This window comes from Ambystoma mexicanum, chromosome 10 (assembly GCF_040938575.1).
Source record: "Ambystoma mexicanum isolate Mex_15411 chromosome 10, UKY_AmexF1_1, whole genome shotgun sequence".
NCBI lineage: Eukaryota > Metazoa > Chordata > Amphibia > Caudata > Ambystomatidae > Ambystoma > Ambystoma mexicanum.
The window spans coordinates 187,943,475-187,964,909 of NC_090932.1; the positions used below are offsets into that span (position 1 = coordinate 187,943,475).

The 21,435-nt window shown below is 47.0% G+C and overlaps 1 protein-coding gene across 1 annotated transcript in view; it reads left to right on the plus strand.

The window, feature by feature from the left end:
- PEBP4 (phosphatidylethanolamine binding protein 4) overlaps window positions 1-21,435 on the plus strand; it is a 1,711,365-nt gene that overhangs the window by 36,430 nt on the left and 1,653,500 nt on the right. The gene's annotated exons all lie outside the window — the stretch shown is intronic.

The following is a 21,435-nucleotide window of genomic DNA, read 5'->3' on the forward strand; positions in this document are numbered from 1 at the left end:
AAAGTTGAAACAAGTTTTCTTGGATTTCCAAGATCTCTTTGCGGTAGACTCATGACTGTGGTCGCACCGACATCCACACCACAACAATTCCCACGGACCCTGGAATGACTCCAGTGTTTGTGAAGCAATATCGTTTGCCTCTCGCATCCATGGAGTCCCTTACTGAAATAATTAAGTACCTTGAATCCAGGGGAATAATCCGTCCAGTACACAGCACCTTCAATAATCCGGTGCTGGGAATATTGAAGCCAAACGGCCAGTGGAGACTCTGCGCCGACCTTAGGGAGCTCAACAAACGGGTCCATACTTCCCGATGGCCTCTTCCCTACATTGACCAAGGGCTGGCCCAGATCCAGGGGTCACAGGTATTCACTGCAATAGACCTGACCAATGGGTACTGGACCGTGCCTGTTAGTAGGGAGGACCAATACAAACTGTCAAACAAACAAACAAGGAGTTCTTCCTGGAGACAGGGTTCTCTAATACGTGCTTGACGGCAGTATTATACCAAAAGCATGACAAGGTCAATAAAGTAATCTCCTATGCGAGCAAAACTTTATCCTCTGTGGAGGAAAAAGTCAACGATTGTGAGAAGGCACTCCTGGCAACGGTGTGGGCATTGAAGAATTACCGCCCGTTTATCCAGGGGGAACACATCATAGTGGAGACTCCACACCAGCCTCTGCAATATCTCCAAAGTGACAGAATCCGGGCCGGAAATGTGAGTAATTCCCGGATTACTTCCTGGATTCTGTCAATGCAGGGCTTTCCTGTGGAGGTCAGATATGGCCAAAACAAGAAGAGTCCCCTCGCGCAAGGTCTGGCTGACTTGCATGATTGTGCCAGAGAAAACTGTCTCGAGGACGAAAGTCTAAAAATCAAGGACAACATGGAGGCATACCTTAATTCCCCACATAAAGTCTTTGAAGAAGACAAGTGTGAGGGAATGCCCACTGTCTATGTGGATGGATGCTCGTACCATGTTGACGACAACGGGGAGAAAGAACTGGTGGCCGGCGTAGGGAATGCATGGGTGAGGGAGTTTCCAGAACCCTCTGCTGGATACAAAATTGGACCCCGAAGTAGTCAGGTGGCATAATTGATGGCTGTGCATCAGGCATTCCTCACTGCTGTCCAACATCAACTCCACAAACTGGTCATAATCACAGATTCGGATTATGTACGGAACGGGTTCGTGGAGCACCTGGTTAATTGGAAAACCAGAGGCATGTTATGTGCTAATAACAAACCCCTGAAACATGGGAAGTTAATCCAAAACATAGATGATCTGGTCACATCGAATGGGATGACCATCTACTGGAAAAAGATCAAGGGTCATTCCAAAGTAGAGGGACCAGACAAAACTGGAAATGACTTAGCTGATCAGCTGGCCAAAACCGGGGCCATCCAAGGGGATCTGATAGAAATAGAGTCCCTGTTGGGGGAAATCCAGGTCACTGCCATCACTAGGTCCCAGACCAATGCTCACAATGATCTTTCAACTGCACAATGGAGTAAGGAGACCCCTGATGCTGATTTGATTACAGCTCAGAAGGGGGATCCAATAATTGGTAAGTTTTACCAATACATTGAGGACCCTGAGAACTTTCCCCTGACGGATACCGATTACATTGGGAAAGAGGACCTAAGAGTGTTGATGAAATGTCCAAAAAGGTTCCGAATCCAAGACGGTTTGTTGGTAAGGAAATCCCAAGCTGGCCATGATCAGTGGGTGGTCCCTACCTCATTCCGAAGCCTGATGTTAAGTCACGCCTATGACGCGGCCACCGCCGGTCATGGGTTTCACACAACACTGGAAATCTTAAGAGAGGTTACATACTGGCCACACATGGGGCAGGACCTCGACCAATACTTGAAGGGGTGTCTTGTGTGTGCACAATTTCAGCCATCATCCCTCACACACCGTGCGCCTCTCCAAAAGAGGGGGATGACACTGCCATGGTCAGATTTGCAAATCGACTTTGTAGGCCCTGTAATCCGCTCGTCTAGAGGAAACAAGTACATGTTCACCGTTACATGCTTGTTTACCAAGTGGGTGGAATGTCTCCCAGCCCCAAACTGCAAGGCAGAAATAGCAGCTGCCCTGATGATTAACCACATCTTTTCCCGTTTTGGTCTACCTCAAAGGATTGAGTCAGACAGAGGTAGCCACTTCACCAGTGAAGTAATGACAAAGATGTGGGAGATACTGGGGGTTAAAAGGAAGCTACACATTGCTTACAGGCCAGCTTCTTCTGGAGCAGTGGAACGCTACAACCGGACAATTGTGAGCATATTAAAAAAGTTTGTGGCAGATTCTGGGCCAAGTTGGGATATCCGACTACCTCTGGTCCTAATGGCCATCAGATCTACCCCTTCATCTGCAACCAAAATGTCACCATTTGAGTGGATGACGGGGCGCAAGATGGTGCTTCCCCAGAATTTGCTCTACAGGACCCAAGAGCAGACACTGATAAATGCCTCCACAACTCATTAGTATGTGGAGAATTTAAGGAAACACCTTCAACATGCTTTTGCCTATGCTAAGCGGAATCTAGAAAGATTAGCCGAGAGCATGAAGACCCACTATGATTTAAAAACTACCCGAAAGGAATATAAGGTGGGTGATCGGGTCTATCTACACAATTTCCAAAGGAACCAGGCCAAACAGCGAAAATTCATGCCTACATGGAAGGGACCCTTTGAAATTATAGACAAGAACTCCCCTGTTGCCTACAAAATCCACATCCCCAAAGGTAATTTGGCGGAAGGGGAAGATAAGTGGGTCCATATTAATCAGCTAAAGTGTTGCCATCCTAGGCACACTCTGCAGGACCTGGAGGAGTCCTCTGCAATACCAGAGGGGACCGCTCCAGATTAATTCAGTTCCAACCCTAAAATATTCCACATATAGCATATAAAATTCTGTGATTCTTGTATATATATATATGTTCTTGTCTCCTAATTTAAAAAAGAAAATGTATATGTCCATATCTTCGGATTTATAAAATGTATATGTTCGCCACACCATTAATAGTGGTGGAAAACTGTCTAGGAATAGGTATTGCCGCTTTCGTTTGTCGTCCTAGGAGAAAGAAAACCTGGAGACTGACCAAGGAGGACGACCGGGGACCGGGAGCAGAGACCCGAGGGGCCCGGGGTACAGCCCAATATTCCCATCAGGACCGGCGAGGAGAACTGATCGATCCAACCGGATGGAGGAAAAGATGCTGAACTGTGCCATTTGCGGAATTGGAAGAAGATGATGCGGACATACCAGTGCGTGGGTCAAAACATTCTTCGCACCCGAATCCCCTTCAACTCAAATTCAAAGTGCAGTCAGGTGGGGGGGGCTTTGTCAGGTGTATTGACCCACGTTTGAGTCATTAAGCTGCAACATTTGGTGCTGTGGGCTTAGAAAATCCAAGATGGTCAAAAAGCCCACATGTGCGCCAGAATCCAGGAGAACCGCGCAGTTTGTGCGCACACCAAAATGGTCGTCTAACCTTCCACCCCTTTTTGACCAGAGCATAATTTTAAAAAGATAGATAACTCATAGTACGGACCTGTCAAAATTATATAAATAATATCATTATTCTTGGGATTTTTCCGTGCACATTTTAAGAGGTGTTAGGACCCTGTGGGATGTTCGTGGGGATAGTAGTGGAGAAAAGGTTGTTACTCCAAATGTATGCATGTTAAAAATCTGACACTTTATCATCTGAAACCCATCTCCCTGGTGCACATTTGTGTAAAATCTGGAAAGGTTTAGAGGTCGTTATCTGGATGAAAAGGCGAGAATTCTGTCATCAGTGGACACGACATCGTACAAAGACAGGGATCGGATGGTTTGGTGCTACAGAAAATATGTAAACTGGACCTACAATATGAGAAAAATGGTACATAGATAAATATGTATTTGGATCAGAAATAGATTTGTGTGCAATTTGACAAGGGGAGGTTCCTCTGACCATAAAACCTACAGCATCACTCTGACACTCCATTTCTTCCCCCCAATCAAGGGAGAGAGGAAAGCTTGGCCAATGATAAGTGAAAGGGGCAGGCTTAGCTAGGCCCAGGCACACACCCATTTTCAAAACACATAAAAAGAGACTGCTGGGACAGGTAGGGAGATTCAATTCCATTTTCTGCGGGACGCTCTGCCGGGAGACTCCAGACTTCACATCCATCAATCTCCAAGACCAGAACTTTAATTCAGAACTTAAAGCAAGGGCCTAAACCCACAAACTGAGAACTCTTCTCAGCAGGCCTCAGCATCCTTAAAATCATTTGCAAACTATTCCACAGCCGGGCGAGCTGTTTGAATTCTTTGCCAAGAACAATTGCCAGAGACCAGACCAGAGATCCAGAGAGACCCAGACCGCTGTGAGCAGAACCGGTGCCTGATTGACCCGCCGAGCAGAGAGAACCGAAGTCCAGTCCAGTTGACCAGATCCGTGACGAGGCCCATTCATTTCAAAATTAGGAGTGAGTATCCGCCAGAACTGTGCAGAACCCAATCTCTTAGTTAAAATAATCTAATTCAAGCTATTTTAACCTAATTAGAACAGCCTCCTAGAAATCGTGTCATCTGTCATTTTTGAAGCTGCACAACTGTCACCTGTCAATTCTGCAGCTGCAAGCTGTCACCTGTCATTTTGAGTTTTACTTTAAATCCGAAAATCTACCTTTATTAAATCATCCGTATCTCCAGAACCGTTTGTGCTAGGAATGAGATTTAACTTTCATCTGAAAGCTTAGCATCTAGGCTTTCCAACGAACCTAGAACTTCCTACTACCTATACTTTTTCCGTAATCGCGAGATACGCACTCGCGAAACTTACCGCGATTTGCGATTTGGCCCGATTTCTTCATCTGTAGAAATCAGCAGCTTTTTGCTTCTCTTTGCTAAAATTTGTTTGCAATCTGCTAATCATTCATAGAGTATAATCACTGCAGGCCGCCCCCTCTGCAGTGCTGCTGCCTTCGGTGTTGTGTTGGGTGGCCATGATAGGTTCCCGTGGCACCTGTCTAGACTCAGGCAGTGTGGAGACGGTGGGGATGTCGGTGGTGGTGGTGGGCGGCACATCTGTAGTGGCTGGTAATGCGGCCAGAGGTGCAGAACTGCCGGCAGCATCCTCCTGTGTGGTGGCGGTGGCTTGTGTACTTGCCGGTGCAGATTGGCTGGCCTGTTGTGCAGTATCACTGTCACTTGAAATGGCTCTGGGGACACAAAGGGCATGCAATTAGTGTTGTTGTGGTGGCAGATGGGTGCATCACATGCGTCATTAAGATTGTAAATTGAATAGTGTTAGTCACATGCATCTGATTGCTGGTGTATGCATTCTGTGATATTGGTTGCCATACGGATCATGATGGGTCCTTTGGCCCACCCATGCACTGCCTGTGGGGGGGTTGTTAATGGGTCCTTTGGCCCACACATGCACTGCCTGGGGGGGGGGTTGTTAATGGGTCCTTTGGCCCACACATGCACTGCCTGGGGGGGGGGGGTTGTTAATGTGTCCTTTGGCCCACACATGCACTGCCTGGGGGGGAGGGGTTGTTAATGGGTCCTTTGGCCCACACATGCACTGCCTGGGGGGGGTTGTTAATGGGTCCTTTGGCCCCACACATGCACTGCCTGGGGGGGGTTGTTGATGGGTCCTTTGGCCCACACATGCACTGCCTGGGGGGGGGTTGTTGATGGGTCCTTTGGCCCACACATGCACTGCCGGGGGGTGTTGTTGATGGGTCCTTTGGCCCACACATGCACTGCCTGGGAGGGGGGGTTGTTAATGGGTCCTTTGGCCCACACATGCACTGCCTGGGGGGGGGGGGTTGTTAATGGGTCCTTTGGCCCAGTACTCACAACTGCATATTTTCATGTGGCATTCATGTTTGGGCACTTACCGGCATCTGCAGGTGGGCTCACTCCTGCCTCAGCCTCCCCGATCCCATGGATTGTCTCAAGGTGGAGGACGCTGCTGCAACGCTCCTCCCATGCTTGCAGCCTCAGTGGGGAAGGGGGTCCTCCGCCTGTCCCACTGCTGCGTTGGCGGTGCGTGGAAATGAGATTGCGTACCCTCAGCCTCAGGTCGTCCCACCGCTTGTGGCAGTCCTTCACGCTCCTCACTGTCACGCCCACAGCGGTGCACTTGCGTGCAGCTTCGGCCCACACCTCCTTCCTCCGCTGCTGTGTGGCACGCCGTTGGTCGGCGCTGAACAGCATCTCCGCCTTGTCCACAATGTGCTCCACCAAGACGGTTAGCTCTGCCTCGCTGAAGCGCTGTTTGCGCTGCCTCTGAGCAGGAATCCTGGCAGACATGCTGGTGGTCCCTTTTGGCTTCTCAGAGTTAGGATTGTGCTTTTATATGATGGCCGCCTCTCTGTTTCCTGTTTTGGCGATCATGGTATTTCCGGTTCCGTGTCTGTGGCGGCGGAGGCGGACACGGGTTTTGCGCCACTTGGGGCTGCGTTATTTCCATTTCCGTGGGGTTTTCCGTGATGACGGTAACAACGTTTCAGAGTCCGTGTGGTGTGCTCGACCGACAGCGTGTAATCGGCGTTTTTTCCGCAACCTTGCAGACACGGAAACGTTTTTACCGCCGTCACGGATTTTGCACGGTCCCGGACTGGCAGGTTGTAATGAGGCCCAGTATCTTTAATTATTTGCATTACCGCTTAATTTTCACACAACTCGCGGCTTCGGGTTCATTATTCATATGCTATTTTGTTCATTCTGCATTCGCCTCCCTACACAGCCCCCAGGAGCGCCACGGTTCGAGTGACTCTGTGCCTTCACTCACCAGACCCTGGCGTACCCTCTGTGCAGCTGCTCTGTTCTATTTCGGCTCTGCCTGTGGATTTCCTTTAACTGCGAGCCCCGCTCGCACTCCTGATGCTCTTCTGTGCTCGCCGGCAGCTCCGCTTCTCTTCTGCGGACGCTGGTGGCAACTTTGTTTCCTTTCCTCCTCCCGCAGCTCATGCTGCGTATCTACGACCACAGAGGCTCTCACACCTGTGGTTTCCTTATGGCCCGCCTGCTCCTGGGCGCCACAGTTCCTCGTGATCGTGTGCTGGCAGCCTGACTTCTCTGCTGGTCCCACCACAGCTGCCTCCTCGCACACAGGACTCCCTGCTGGTCTGAGTGTTTCTGGTTTCTTCACTTCTTATTCACCTGCAACCACTTGATAAGTTTCAGGTGTGAGTTCCCAATTGGCATTACCTGACTGCAATTAGAGGGACATGCTTGACCTTTGCAGTGCTCTACAGGCATCTTCCTCATCTCAGTACTAGAGTGGTGAAATTAATTACTGGTGTTCACTACTCCTAGTCGCCTCTTCCTCGTCCCAGTACTGAAGTAGGTTGAATGAGGAAAAATGAGGGGAGCTGTTTTACAGTAGCCCATAAAGGTCGGGGGAGGGTTAGGTTGGTTCTCACAAGGGAAAGTGGGATACCATGTCTCACCTGTGGGTACCCTCTTCCCAATCCCCAAGGACCCTCCACCCAGGTGATCCTCCCTCGCTTCTCCACCCTCAGGGTCAGGAACTAAAAGCAATGGTATTTCCCTGGCCACCTGAGAAGAGGATCCAGGGGGAGTAGGAGTGAGAATACACTCATGTTTCTCACAAGGGTAGCACCTGGAAAAGTCCAGTATATGCTAGGTCACCAATGGGGCACAGGATCCTTTCCAACATATTTTCCTGATGCTGTCGTCAATGATATATGCTAATATTCTTCCACTGTAAAGAAAACCTTTTCATTTTGGCTGTTTTTAAACATGTTCATGCTGACTGCGCCAATATAGGTCAGGATCCCAGAGCTGTCAACTGCCCACGACTCGAGGGTTTGGCCTGCAAAAAACAGCAAACCCTCATGGCTGCAACCTTGTCAGGATACCCGCAAGCAGGGCAGGCTGTGAAGAAAGGTCATCCCTTATTCAAGTAATGATCTTTTTATGGCCGTACAATGTCTTTACTGAGGTCTGCTTTTGCCAGTGATAGAGCTTTGACTTCCTGTGATCTCCTAAAGTGTGCAGATTTCAAAGCCTAGAAGTGTTAGTCCGGCTGGCACATCGCCAAAAAACAAACATGATTTAAAGTGCTTTAGAGTGAGGCACACAGGTTAGTGGTGGGGCTGGGTAAAAAATGTTAATTTCTGATTTCTGAAAGTAAATAATGCACTGTTATACAAGTGTTTACAATTGGGTTAATTGTAAGTCCAGCTAACTGTGTTTTACCCTCACTACTATATTCCAAACCCAAAACACCCCCTATTTCACATCAGGCAGAGAAATGATCCCTATGTTTCTCAACAGATTTCAAGATTGATGGCCATGTAACCTTTTGTAAAGAGGCCACTTGACTGGAAACCCCTAGTTTTATTAGTCCCCTCCTGCCAATCTCCAGAACGAACATTGAATTAGCCCCATCCCTGCAGAAAAAAATGTCAAATCTGCTTTCCAAGCCTTGGTCCTCTCCCACCTGGATGGTGGCAATGCCCTGTTGGAAGGCCTTCCGGCAACACCATGGCTCCTCTGAGATGTCATGCATGGTGCAGCACGACTCTGCAAAGGACTCTGCAAATTCAACCACATCACCCTAACCCTCATCGATCTACACTGGCTCCTAATGCAACCCTCTATCATCTTCAAATCCTGCTGCATCATCTACTACGCTGTCACCCTGAAGTCCCCATGCTACTCCCTAAGAAACTCAGCATTTCCAGAGGTCTACGGTCCACAAGAAATAAGGACATGTGTAGACTTGAACTCTGCACGCTGGTGCAGGAAGGAAACAAACATAAGATCAGCCTTCCTTGTCTACATCCTAAGACTCCGGATCCTCATCAACATCCAACTCCCCTCTTCACTTCTACAATTCAGGAAGGTGATCAAGACCTCAAGGAATGGTTCCTCCGTAACACCTAGGTCAATGCACCATCCACTCCCCACCATACCTGGGACTGGGAGATCTGATCCCCACTGTTTCCTCCCCATGTTACGGTGCTGACAATTGCTCTCCTTCCCTTGTTGTTAGATCCTCACTCTCTTGATTCTTTGCTCCCTAACCTTGCTCTTCCCCCATGATTGTAAAGTGCTCCATTGCTTCCTGAAGCTAGGTCTGCGCTCAATAAATACCCTAATAATAATAATAATAATAGTAATAATAATAATAATAATAATAACAATAATAATAATAATAATAATAAAGAGCTGATTAAATTCTGAAGATGATATATAAAACCTGTGATGACCTATGCTGGTTCTACCACCATCTCCTGACTGGGTACCATTTCCCTTCTGGCCCAAAATGGGCTACTAGTAGAAACTCTGCTTTTTCCTTGACAATCTTTGCTACCACCTTAGGAATAAGCTCTATCGGAGGACAGGCATACATCAACCTGAGGTCAGTTGAGAGACAATGTATCCAACCTAGAGGCTCCCTGGAGCTAGAACTTCAAGCAGAAGGTGCTCTACTGGGCCGTGGCTGGCTAAGGAAGCAAACAAGTCTATCATGGCAACCCCAAATCTCTTGTATATCATCTGAAAAATACTGTGCTCAATTGGTCTGCTACTATATTCTCCACTCTGATGCAAGAATGGCCTGTAAAGGCAGCAGATGTTCTGCCGCGCAGATACCATTTTTATGCCAATTATGACAGACCCTCAGACTTTCAGCTCCCCTGATGATGTATACAAGCCACGGCTGAAGTTTTGTCCATTCTGACAATAACTGGATGATCCTTCAACCTCGAGGAGAAACACAGCAAAGCATTCCTTACAGCCTCCAACTCCCCAAAATCAGGCTGAGCCGCTTCTCTTTTATCCCACCAGCCCTACAGAGAAGAGGTGTATCAACCACTTTTATTCCCTGAAAATAGGCAAATACTCGCAAAAAAGTAACATTGGGAGTAAAAATGCTCCCAAAAAATGTGGAAACAGACATATAAAGCGCCTACCCCATCCTTTCACACACACAGCTCCCTGGATAAACTCGAGCCGAAAAATAAAGCATCATGGCAAGTGTGGACACTGTGAGGGGTCAGAAATGAGAGGCAGACACACAATTGTAGTTTTCTCATTATCAGACATATTTATTAAGCAGAAATGCGTTGGATAAACGCCTCTCTGTCCCTATCGTAGGGAGTGTTGTCTGACCCTCACACTAGAAATAATCAACTAACGGTGCAAGGAAATGTCTCTGACTTATGATTGGCAAAATGTGTTCATAATCAAAGTAAAGAAATACATCCAACAGAAAAGTCTTTTCCAAGGAGAAACCCTGGGATCCAGAGGCTGCGTCCCTTCCCCTAGATATTTAGGTAGAATAGCTAAAGTGTCTCATCCAAACCAGTTTCTATATGTTTAGGTAGGATGGCGTGAGGGGTCAGAAATGTGAGGCGGACAACTTTGTAAAGGGTTTTCATAAGATGCTATTTTATGAACTTAAATGGGCTTGATTAACGCTTTACTATCCCTGCCCTAAAAAGGATTTGCCTACCTGTCAAAGTAACTGAAGAAAACACTCTAACAAAAGGAATCTGACCATCACACTATTTCATACAACAACTTACCAAGGTAATGGATGGCAATTCAAAACAAAATAAGATTTATATTCAATGTACATCTGCTATTTTTCCTTATAACCTGGATGAAATCCCCTTCCCCAGATTCCACAGGATTTTACTCCATAGTTCAAAAGAGGATAGTTTTGTCTTGCAACAAAAGTTCAAATAATAAAGTTCCTCTTGTTCCACTAAAGTCTCTTACTCAGACTTTAATCAACAGTTCAAAATTATGTGTCAGTCTATCTCTCCACTGGTGGCACAGAGTTCAACTCAGCATCTCTTCAAATAACCAAAACAATTCCACGATTTGTCTGTATCAACAAAAGGACTTTTGGTCAGGATGATTCCACAACAGTTCACAATATATTTTAGTGGTCTTGGCACTTCTTCTTCACATAATTTAACCACAGTTTTGGTATTTCAATAACTTCTACCTGGTCCACTCACCTCTCAGGTCTACCACTACAAAATCCCTGCCCTGGTGCACTAACCTGCCAGGACCAATGAAAACCTCTACTACTACTACTACTACTACTACTACACATACTTCTGTGATATGATTTACTTCAACAAAGTCTTTCACTTTCCACAACATCCACTTTGATTACTGCTTCTGGGAAAACATGAAACACATTGATGCTGTTTATTTCACACTTGTGATTGCCACATGCAATGCAGGTTATGTCCCTCTCTCCCTGAATGTTTTCTATCAGGCAGGCAACTCTCCTGCCACTTCTGTTTCCCCACTTTTCTATTAACCACTTTTTGATAATGGCTTATATTCCAACTTGCTCTTATTTGGCTTGGGCAATGCTGGTTTAGGTGACTCACAACACTTGCTTCACTCTTACTTTGGCTATATGATTGACAGACAACTTGATTCCTAATTGCCCTCTCTTGGCTTTGGCAATGTTGGTTTTCATACACTTGCCCAAATATTCCCCTCTTATGATTCTGGCAATGGTTGTGACCTTCACCTTTATAATGATACCCTTTTTGGCCAAAATTCTTATCCTGCCTCTGCCACTGGTATCAGTTCGAGAGTCATAATACACGGGCGTGGCCAGCTGGTGATCACAGAGTCCTCCGGGGTCACAGTAGGCTAGTGAACTCACCGGGTTTGGCATGTGTGTCCGCTCACGTCACTGCCTCCGCGCCTTCTGCTGCTTCTTCTCCGTCCTGCAGGGAAAACGGCTTCTCACTCTTTTCCGTGGCCCGCACTGTTCAAAGAAGGAGCATTCCTTGCTCCCAAAGCTCTCTGGCGCCTACTACCGGAGCCTGCCTGATTGTGGGGAAAGCTTCTTAACTCCCAGCTTCCTGGCGCACAACCTCTGCAACCACGGTCTCCAGGGGGAAAGCTTCCATACACAGTGCTTCCCGCTGTGCAACCCCTGCATACAGGGTGATTGAAGGGAGATACCCTTTCAGAACCAGACTTCAATCTGCTAATTACGGCAGCTCCGGCGACTCCCACAGCTTCCTTCATATTCAATTGCAATGTGGATGTATGACAATTACTCCACCTCCAATTACTGCTCTCTATAGCCTGCACCTGAGGTGGTCCTTTATACCTCTCAGTCTCCCTTAGGTGTGGGTCGTTAGGGCAATTAGACTGCCTCGTGCAATCTTGAGCCTCTACATCCCTCTTCTTCATCCCAGTACTTTGAGTGGTTCTGATGCACAAAATACTAAGGGTTTTCAGAATATAAGCTATTAGCATTTTTAGATTCACTTTTAACATTCCTCTGTAGATCATTTGGGATTTCACCATCATACCTATTTACGACTTTGTAAGAGGATTTCTTATTGTCAATAGCTGACTGATTTATGATAGTGTTCATCAGTATTAAAGTAATTAGCGTTGGGAAAGGAAACCTCCCTTTGACAGCAAACCATCATATATTGAGGCATCACTGCCATTTCTTCTTTTGTGGAAGACAAATACCTCGTATCTCCTGACGGAGTCCTCCTGTCCCATCGGGGTCCTTCTCCTCCCAGGTGATCCACCCGGCTAATACCACCCCAAGGGTCAGGATCAGGTAGCAACTGCCTTCCCCTGGCCACCTGGTAGGAGATTTTAGGCAGGGTTTTTGTGAGGACTCTGCAGGAATCGTCACAATGGCAAAATTGTCTTTCAAACAACCGTTTCTTGGTGTTTAAGTAGAACGGCAAAAGTGTCTCTTTCAAGCAACAATTTCTTTAGTTCTTGAAATTAGTTTTAGAAATTTCTTATGTAGACAATTCATTCCATATCATTCAACTCTTCCTTGGTTTCTTTGTACTGGTTTCACAAAAGTTCTTATTAAAACTGAGAAATTCCACAAAAGGTTTTCTTTACCTTCTCCTGTACTTTGGCAAATTAACGGATGTGTTTCTTTATCAGGAGTCCTCTTGTGAACTCTTCAGATATCCTGGTGTACTACCCTGCCATGTAAACAGTCAAAATTTCAAAACGTCTTTGATCAACTTTACAACTTAAAATACCTGGCGCATATACACACCAAGATGTTTCTTAGTTTTCCTGATATACGTCTCTGCCAGGTGTTTTGCAACATGGGTACATTTCCTTCTATAACCCTAGTGGACTTCCTGGTATACTTCCCTGCCAAGAATCCTTTGATGGGTTATTTGGATCCCCTGGTACACTCTCTTGCCAGGTATCTTCCCTCAATTTTAAAGTTTGCATTCAATTTCAAAGTGTGCCTGGTCCATTTGACTGCCAGGACTTCCTCCTTGGGCTTCCTAGATCCGCCGGTATACTCTCCTGTCAGGTTTCTTGCCACAATGTTCTTTCAAACAACTTTATATGCTTTTGTTGGATTGCCTGGAATACTGCCCTGTCAGGAATCCTTCTTTGGGGCCCTACAGATCCCCTGGTGTACTTCATTGCCAGGTATCTGTCCCCCAAATATTAACTGCTTGGTGTACTCCTTTCACCAGGACTTCTTATCAATTTCACTGTCCTTTAATATGCCATAGTTGTACCACTTCGCTGTATTTGTATTTGCTTGCTTAAGGTAATACTTGTTCCAACTTTCCTCACATTGGTATCTCATACATATGGATTTGTCCAAGTTTTGTCATTGTCTTTATCTCATTTCCCTTTATTTGGTTAGATTAATACTTGCTCCAACTTTCCCCACAGTGACATCTAACACATGGGCACTCGTTCAAGTTTTGTCATTGCACTTTATCTTATCGGTATTGAAATATTCTTAATTCATGGCGTGGCTCTGCAATAAAGCTCCCTCTTTGGGACAGCCTCTGTCACGCTGCAGACTTTCCTCCAGCATTTCTTTCAGCTATGCGCTCTTCCGTAGGCTTTTCTCTCTGGCCTAGACCGGATAATGCTGCCTTCTAACACAACTGTATCCCTGGGGTCTATGCTGCTCCTCTTGGTGCTCCGACGCCCCTCCAAAGGTGCCTGCAGCGTCTCTACTTCCTTCACGCCAAGCCATTATGTTACTCTTGCGTTTGCAAGTTGCCGCATGGATGTGCCTGTTATCTCGACTTCCTCCTGCACCGTCCTCTCCCCTTCTGTCTGCATTCAGAGTGCGGGTGCCATTTTTAAATGTCCTGCGCACTTGTGATTCAATCAAACCACTAGTCTGCATATTCAGTTTTGGGTTTCTTTCAATCCGCATCAACTCCTTCCTCGTCTCAGTACTTGAGGCTTTATGAAAATTGAAGTCCATAGAGATCATAAGATTTTTAATTTGATGTTGTTTAGAATTCTTACTTAGAAAAACATCAGAAATTGGAAATGTTGTAGGTGTGCTATGTATGTTTGAGGTATGAATCAAACTCTCCCTGGAGTGACTTAAAGGAAGGGGTTTCTGTATTCTACAATAACGAGGATTTGTGAGGTGACAACCAGCCCTCAGAACTTGGATATTATAAGATCTTCAGTGGGAGGGATAGAATACTGTGTCTCTTCCAATGGAGTCACCACCTCTCCCTGGCAGTCGTCTCCTCCGATATGATCCTCCCTCTTATTACCGTACTCAGGGTCAGGATCAGGTAACAGCTGCCATCTCCTGGCCACATGGGAGAAGGTCACAGCCGGGTAATCAGTGATGACTCCACAGGATTCATCACAGCATCCTCACCGTTGGAATCTCGCCAGACCCTGCGCAAGGGCACTGGTGGAGAACACATCCCTATGCATTTGGTTGACCCAACATCCAAGTGGAAACCACATTTCTGAAAGTACCGCATATCACATCTGCACACTACCAGAGTACACACTATCCTTAGTAGCGTACCCTCTAATACCGAAAGCACCATCCACTCTTCTCCAGAAAGATGTACACTAAAAGAAAAATCCTAAAAGCAGCTCACTAATGGATTACTCCACACACGTACAGCATGTTGACCATTCCCATAGAACATCCTGCAACCCGCTCACTGACAGACTCCTCACCCCTACTGCAACATGATGTGATAGAAACACTCAAAAATCCTCCAACTCGCATGCTTACTGATTACTCAGCATCACACCACATGTTGGTAATAACGTGTTAACCAAATGGAAATTCTTCATATTAAGAAACCCCTTTCCACCATACCTTCCTACATGAAAGGTGCACACATGCAGGTGCCCTTATTACCTGCATTCGTCCACACAGGACACACACATCCTCATAACATGTATGAACATCTTAATAACATATTAGAATCCACATGTTGAACACCACCACACTCCACAAAAGTACAAGGCTTAATGCGCGTCACAATTTTCTTGACATGTACTGTGAGAAACCTGAGTCCCCTTGGATCCTTGGTGGCCAGGGAAAGGCCATCAATTTTAGATCCTGAGTGTGGGGGTGGAGATGCGAGGGAGGATCACCTGGGGATTGGGGAGAGGATATCTGCAGGCGAGACATGGTATCCCCTCTTTACTGGTGAGAACCAGCTTTATCCTCCTCCTGTCTTTGTGGGATGTTGCAGATCATCTCCCCTAATTTTTCCTCACTTAAACCATGATAGTACTAGGACGAGAAAGATACGACTAAGGGTAGTGAACACTAACAGCTCATTTCACCACTCTGCTACTGAGATGAGGAAGAGGCCTGATAAGTACTGTGAAGGTCAGGCATGTCCCAATAACTATGGTCACACCTGCAAAAAAAGAGAGAGAGAGAGAGAGAGAGAGAGAGAGAGAAAAAAGCAAAGCCTGGCTGGATCCAAGGCAGAGCAGGCACCATATGGGCCAGTGAAAAGGACGCTGAGAAGGAAACCCTGGAAGATGCAGAGGCCATTGTGGGCCGGCAGAGGGTCTGGAGCTGAGCGAATCCCATTGCCGAGTGTTCCCCGTTGGGAGTGGGGAACACTGAGACGCTGCCGACCGCTGCAGGACAGACCGGAGAGAGTGAGCGCTTCTTGCTGGAACCCCTTGGGAGTGAAAGAGGAGCAAGCGATAATCCGCGAACGAGAACAGTGGTGCACCCAGAGGAGCGGCCAAACAGTGGTGAGTGACGGGGGAAGGTTCACTCAGGCCAGGGCGCTTCAGTGGCATGGTGTGGATGACGGCGAAGTTTTTAATAACTGGAATACAAGACAAATGGGACTGGAGACTGGAAAAGTAAATTATTGAATACCGAAAAATTTGCCAAGCACGAGATACCTTTTCAATAATAATGAATGTGTCAGAAGACCAAACATTTATTTTTTAATCCCGAACAAGCTGACAAGCATGAATACGTTTGAATGCCGAATTATGGAAGAGATATGAAAATATTGTATGAATGAAACAGAACGTGATAAGCATTTGTAATCGAGACAAAGTTAAAGAAACAGCATTTGCAAACAAAGTGAAAATTGTGCAAAGAAAAACACTATTGCATAGTGTGAAAGCAAGGTGGTGACCAGAGGAAATACCACGAAGGAAAGTGTGTGAGTGTCACATGTTGATAAAGGCAAGAGGCCGTTAAAGTGCATCAGAATAATAAGTGGACTTATAACACAGATGCAGAAAGGAAACCTGTGTTGTCAAGTAAATCCTATGAGAAAGTATTAACTGTTGCAAAGTGCCCAGGGTTATCGGTTGCGCGACCTGTGATGGGTCGACTGTGTGGTCCGACAACTGTGCCCAGATCAGAGGAACCCTTTCTTGGAGTGAACCAAGAGAAGTCAGGGGGCTCAGGTTGGTTGGCCTGGAAGTTGTGCAAGTGATGGAAATAAAAGGCAAATCAAACAAGTGAAATTAACTGTGAATTTGAAGCGTGGTAGAACTGTGTTGAACTTGGGGAAGAGAACCCCGAGCCCATCTTGTGGAACTTTGTTGAACTTAGGGAAGGGAACCCTGCAACCATCTTGTGGAACTGTGTTGAACTTGGGGAAGGGAACCCCGGGACCATCTTGTGGAACTGTGTTGAACTTGGGGAAGGGAAACCTGAGGCCATTTTTTTGGAACTGTTTGAACTTTGGAAAAGGGAGCTAGGAATAATCCTGGAGCTGGAAGAAGCTCAGAACTTTAGTTTGAACACTGTTACGTTGGTTGCTGACATCCCGAGACATTGTTTAGCATTAGTTGTAAGGGCAAGTAGAGGTTTTGGACACAGACAGACTTTTAAGTTGAACTTACTGACTCAGGCTATCCTTACTTTATTTAGGTAGGGAAATCCCACCTTTGTATAGGGCAAGTTAGGCCTTTCACCATCCTGACATTTGAGTTAATAAAGACCTTTGGTTTGAACTTTCAATTTGTTGTCTGTGTCTTGATTCATGATGTCTTCACAGTACATAAAAATAGATTTTCTTAAATCTAACATTACCTTTACTACTCTAGGTCTTTACTGAACAAAGGACCACAACACCTATCCACTCTACCTCACAAGACTATGCCCCAGAGTACATAAGCCTAGCCCTAGCATCACTGTTGCAGCACTGCCTTCCATGCAGCGTCGTGCTTACCTTGCCTGGAGGGTCCCCTGGGACCTGGGGGGTCGCCGTCTCTGGGGGCCACTGTGGCGTGATCCTCCTCGCTGGTTCCTTCACATGGGGGGCTGCCATCTTGCCCGTAATGCGTATGAGCCGGGGACCGGCAGCCGGTTTTCGCGCATGCGCGTTCCATGGTTGCTACGGGCAACCCGCCGTAGCCTTGGAGCCTCGTTCCCTTGCAGGAACAGTATTTAAGGGGATCTAACACCACTTCCTGCACGTCGCAACAATTCTTGTTGCTTGGTTTCTTGTTGGTACCTGTGCCTGCTCAGTTCTCTTGTTGTTACCTGCGCCTCGCACTGCTTTCCTGGCCAGCTCTTACCTTTTTGTTCCTTTTTCCTCTCCTGTTCTCTCCGTCGTTACCATCTTCTGAGTCCAATCTGCTTCTTGCATCTCCTAGCTTCTTACCTTCCTTTCCTTGGACACCCACGCCAGTGTTCGCACTGTCTTGACACCACGTTAATCCTGCGGGTGGTACCTTCGGTGCTGTTGGCAGAGGGTTCCCAGTCCCCGACTGAGTTTCAATCCTCTGCTTGGGGCTGGAGACATTCTTCCTTCCCCCTACTATCCTGGCACCAGAGCGGACACCAGCACTGAGGGGATCCTGGATCGAAAGAAGTCAAAGACCACAGGTAAACAGAAATCACAGGAGGCACATCTTGACGGATTGCAACACCTTACCAAACCCATTGGAGCCATTTGAGCCTGATAGGGAAGCCTTGCAAAAACTCAGGAACGAACTACAGGCCTTATGTGCCGAAGTTGCCTCTCTACGTGCTGAAAACATCCAGCTGAAAGATGCCCTCACTACTACCACCACCTCAGTAGCCCTAACCGAGTCAGTGGTGGGACAGACCAGTGCGTTAAAGTATGATGGGGACCCCAGGAAACTTCTGTAATTGTGCAATCATTACACTATCCAGTGTATGCTTCTCCCAACCATTTCTCAACAAATAAAGCCAAAATTGGATACATTATCAGCCATTTAACCGGTAACGCCCTGGCATGGGCGGTGCCTGTTCTCCCACAGTTCCCTTTTGGACAACTTTGCTGGTTTTGAGAAAGCCTTTTTTGATGTCTTTAAGACGCCTAATCAAGCTGCTTCAGCACAGAATCAGTTACTGGAACTACAGCAAGGATCTCAGGACTTGATTGGCAACATAGGCCGTTTCAAGCAGTTGCCCACAGAATCACTATGGCCTGAGGTGACACAGCTCTCTCTATTCTGCAAAGGGTTGCAGGAAGAATATAAAGACGAGCTAGTACACGTGCCCAAGGAAACGACACAACAAGGTTTGCTTGACCAATTCATCCGTATGGACAATCGTCTGACCGAAAGGAAAGCCGAACGCTGAAGGTAAGTCTAGTACAGCCCCCAAGCAGCACTATCATCCCCAAGGCCATTGACCGTATCAGGGGAACACACTGCTGAGCTCATGCAGATCAGTACCTTGCGAGGGCTGTTATGTGAGGCTGAACAACGTTGGCCTAGAACCAACCATCTGTGCCTATATTGTGGGGCCTCTGGCCATTTCCTGGATACCTGTCCTGTATGCCCAGTCAAGGAAAACTGACAGGCCTACCCTTTGGAGGGAAGCTGATTGTGGGCCCTGTCTTGTGTAAGGAACGCCTTCCCGAAGACCCTGAGAGCTTAATGCCTCCAGCTCTGTTTGTTCTGGAGATCGGGCTGACATGGGGCTCCGGACAAAATGAAACAACCCTAGTCATACCGGCTTTATTGGATTGTGGGGCATCAGGTAATTACATTGAGACCTACATACGACTGAATGGCATCCCCAGGAAATCCAAAACTCACATAGCGGATATCCAGGTTATCGATGGTACCCCTTTGTCATCTGGGCCTATAAATGATCACACCAGCCCTTTGCGAGTCTCCATCAGCCAACATTCCAAACGGCTTTCATTTGACATCATTGCCTCTCCTACGTATCCTGTGGTATTGGGTATTCCATGGCTCATGACGCATTACCCTGCAATTAACTGGACTACACGAGTATTGATCTTCTCGTCCGATCGCTGCACTGCGCATTGTTGCCCTATGAGTTGTCAAATCACAGAACAAATCCCAGACACTAAGGGACCGGCTACCATGGTCCAACAGATTTCCTGTCTATCATTACCTGCGGTATACTACCAGTACCAGGAAATCTTCCAGCAACCCCCAAAGACATACCTACCACCAAAACGGAATATGGACTGCAAAATCAATCTGGTACCTGATTCCACTCTGCCCAACATCCGTATAAACTCTCTTACGGCAACTGAGAAAACAGAATTGAAAAAAATACCTTGCTGACTGTCTAGAATATGGCTACATCACCCCCTCCAAATCTCCACTGAGGGTGCCTTTGTTCTTGATCCCAAGGAAAGAAGGAATACTCAGGCCATGCATTGATTACCGCCTTCTGAATGACATCCCTGTCAAGGACCATTACCCACTGCCTTTGATAAAGGACATACTGGGATCATTACAGGAAACCAAGATTTTCACCAAACTCGATCTACGTGGGGCATATAATCTAGCCGCATTCGACCCGGCCATGAGTGGAAAACCGCATTTAAGACGCCGTTCAGGCACTATGAATGCAGGGTCATGCTTTTTGGTCAGAACAATGCCCCGGCGATATTCCAACGATTCATGGATTCCATTTTCGCCAATCTCATTGGAATATCCATGTGGGTAAACCTGGACGATATACTGATCTTTTCTGCTAGCCAAGAAGACCATGTAGCTTGTGTTCCGGAGGTACTACATAGACTACAACAGAGCCATTTATTTGCTCAATTGGAAAAGTGCCAATTCCATATGACTCGGGTGGAGTTTCTGGGTTATGTTGTCAGTCCGGGGGGAGTTCACATGGATCCCAAGACGGTACAAACAATCTTGCAATGAAATCCCCCTCACGATCTGAAGTCCATGCAGTGCTTCCTGAGATTTGCAAACTATTATTGGTATTTCATTTCTAACTTTGCCCAGTTCACTAAGGACCCTACTTGTTTGTTGAGTACCAAACTGCCCTTACAATAGACGGAGCAGGCTACTGGCGCTTTTCGTGCCTACAGAAGGCTTTTACTACTGTGCCTGTGTTATGGCACCCAGATAACACCCTGCCATTTGTGGTCAAAGCTGACGCTTCAGATCACGCTTTGGGTGCCGTCCTTCTTCAGGCCGATCCCCAGTCTTGTTCTGAGTTGCCAGTAGCCTATTATTCACGGAAATTGTCGGCCAGCTGAATGGAATGACTCCATAATTGAGAAGGAGCTGCTCGTCATCAAGGCTGCTTTTGAGGACTGGCGCCAACACATGCTTGGGGGCCCGTTTAAGGTGGAGGTCCGGACTGACCACTGCAATCTGCAATACATGAACTGCAGGCAAGCAAGGTGGGCGTTTTTCTTCTAGCAATACGATTTCTTTGTCACCTCTATCCCAGACACACAGAACAAAAGGGCTGATGCCTTGTCCCGTTCCTTGCAGGCCGGTGAGAGGGGGGGCTCCCCCGGCCTTGTACTGTCCCCTACGAAACACTTCCTTGCGGTCATACAACCTTTGATGGTGTCATGATCCCAGTCAGAACACATAGGGGGTCATTACGAGTTTGGAGGTAGCCATGGTGCTATTAGCGCCATGGCTGCCTCCAAACTCGTGTCCAGGTTCTTTGAATGGGGACTTACCGGGTCATTCCAACCTTGAAGGACCGGGTAAGTCCCCATCCAAAATACCCATCCCCATTCCCATTCGAGCCCCCATGGGGCTCAATGGGAATGGGGAGGGAGCTAATAATCGGTCCGTTAATTACGGGCCCGTTATTAGCTCCTGGTCCCCTTGCGGGACCCGCAAAGGACGTCTGGTCTGACCAGACGTCCATAGCGGGTCCCGCGAGGGAACCTCGTAATGCAGCGGTA